Raw genomic sequence first — 2,631 nt, forward strand, 5'->3', positions numbered from 1 at the left:
TTGCATCATGAAAGTGAGGAGTTGTGTAGTTTTACGACCCATTAGAGGATCCCCTTTCACAAGCTTGACGACTATGCCTAAACCTCGGGGAATGCTTGATTCCATATGCTCCATCAATATCAACAAGGGGGGTTATGTCACCAATTACCAAATTTTATTGTCCCTTGGCATTTGTAATCATGGCAACTAGAGGCAAGTGGATATGTAGTTGTTTCCTTCATGGGGTGGATGCATGCTAGCCCAAGCCACACATGACTACACAAACTTTGCCCGGACAACAAGAGGTCTATCATTAGTTATGATTAAGGTGTGCTTATTAATGTGAAGTTGTCATGCCAAATTTCGATCTACAACTAAGGAGTGTGGGATTATAGGGATTGTAAATTTTAGGTTTTTAAAGGGTTGTAAACATGAAGATATAACCATCTAGATCCTAGAGCACTGAAAAATAAGTCTAACTCGGTATTCTTTCCATAGTTAGAAAACTAAGAGCTACTCTATATCCATATTTAAATTATCTCCTTTTATTTGAAATAATATGATATTTTGTAATCTTTACTTTACACAGACTATAAAGTGGCTAAACTGGGGCCATCTAAAAAAGTTCCAAAAAACCTATGTAAACTTACTTATTATAATTATTTTTTATAATGATATTCCTTATAATTATTTTTTATCAGAAAATTAATGTCATACAAAACTACATGAATATGAATATAAATACAACTGAACTGTCATACGTTTGAAAGCCAAAAATATGCATCGGATATACAACCATGCATTCAAACATATGTATACGTCTGTCATACGGTTTTTTATAGGAAGCCAAATATTCCATCTGGGTTAAACTTACTTCAGCTCAACCTTACCTTTCTGGTATACATATAAACAAAACAGGGCCAACAATATACCACTGCGGTTGAAGTTTTCTGTTATACATATAAAAACAAAACAGAGATTTCTACTTCCAGTTGAAAGAAAAACACCCCTATTTATCTGAAGAATATGTTACTCACATTCACTATTTATCCTCTGTGTCAACATCAGTCCTGGAACAGATGACTTTGTTTTAGCGCTTTAATGGTAGGCTCTGACGATACGCTTCTGGAACAGATGACTTTGTTTTATAAACAACTTCTCAGCATCATACACTTCTCCCTCTTTGCCCTTTCACGTTCATCAGTTCCCCGTTCACTTTGTCCTGGCTATGCATCTGGGACGCCACACCACTTCTGTTACGCCGAGATTCCTTCCAGGCCCTGTACAGAAGTCTAACTCCTATACAACATACACATATCATCGGTGAGAACTAATCAATTTTGTTAGAATCGATTCCATTTACTGGTTCACACTCGTTTGATTGTTAAAATAGTTTGGTAGGGGTAGGACATTCATCGACTTTGGGGTTATAGGGATTGTTAAAAGAACTGATGCAGATTATAACCAAATATAAATATACCACAACTACAAGAGGGGTTAAGGGGGCTCTTTATGAAGCCACAGAGCCGAGAATGGGGAGCAGATCTTTTAGGTTTGTTCATGGTCTGTGCATGATCTTGTAATTTTTTAATCTAGGAATTATGAAAGCAATAATGATACGGGTATAATTAATTAAACCCACCTGGTAAACTGCCGTCCTTGATGATCTCTTCCGCAGCAGTAGTCCAGAAGATACGTTGATCTGGGGCGTTCTCTCTCACTGTTTTACCAATCTTCCGAGCCACAAAGCAAACGGAATCCCAATTACCCTGCATGATCTTCGGGATGTCACTCAACTTTTCCGCTGGGTAACTGCCAGCACAATACCTGGCCACATGTTGTAGCTGTTTCGGATCTGGTGTATACTGCTTCAGCTTTGCAGGAACATCCTCTCGCTGTCGATTTTGCGAGTTGCCGAACAGATGGAATCCCAACCCCACATGATACTCCTCCCTGTTACTGCAAGGTAGCTCTCTTCTCCTACGACAAATTCAATGAGAGTGTTCTGCTCCGTTTAATTCCCTCTTCCGAATAAGTAGTCACACAAAATCTTTAAAGCCACTCTGAGTTTAGGGCTCCATTAATGCACTAGTACGCACTGGGCTCCATTGATAGCTTTGAATGAATGTGTTTTGGGGCAGTGTATCGATGTGTTTTGCTTTGCTGTGAAGTGGAGTGGAAAGGGAGCAACAATGGTCCCACTAATCTTTTTAGGAGAAAAAAAAATATTTTTGTACAGAATAAACATCCACTTCGAGAAAATTAATAATAAAGTACGTAACCCATGTGACACTCCATGTAACAACTTTTAAGATTTTAACCCAAACATCTTTATCAAATATCCATATTCTTATTCTGTGATTATTAAGAATACAAAAAAAAATGGTGATGTAACACTTGGCTATAACTCTGTACATAAGCCTAGGATATTATATTTTGTTCTTTTTCCACTCCATGTAAACAACTTTTAAGATTTTAACCTAAACATCTTTATCAAATAGCTGCCAAAGGGCATCAAAGTGAATGTGGTAGCTAGTAATTGATGGTCAATTATTAGTATTGTGTCTCGTTATTACTTGAGACTAAAAACATAACTATAATAATAATACTTAAAAATTATCACATAATTTTGGAGGGTGGAAAAGAATTTTA

General features: G+C 37.0%; 1 long non-coding RNA gene across 1 annotated transcript; it reads right to left on the reverse strand.

Moving 5' to 3' along the window:
* Positions 1–654: 654 nt before the first annotated feature.
* LOC149179510 (uncharacterized) lies at positions 655–2,093 on the reverse strand. Its single transcript, XR_016256844.1, has 2 exons — positions 1,622–2,093; positions 655–1,278 (listed from the first exon to the last, which is right to left on the reverse strand). It is a non-coding gene; the product is annotated as an uncharacterized LOC149179510 (long non-coding RNA).
* Positions 2,094–2,631: the final 538 nt, after the last annotated feature.

Source organism: Pinus tabuliformis, chromosome 3_2 (assembly GCF_031772625.1).
Source record: "Pinus tabuliformis cultivar Carrire ecotype Pingquan chromosome 3_2, CPIR1, whole genome shotgun sequence".
Lineage (NCBI taxonomy): Eukaryota > Viridiplantae > Streptophyta > Pinopsida > Pinales > Pinaceae > Pinus > Pinus tabuliformis.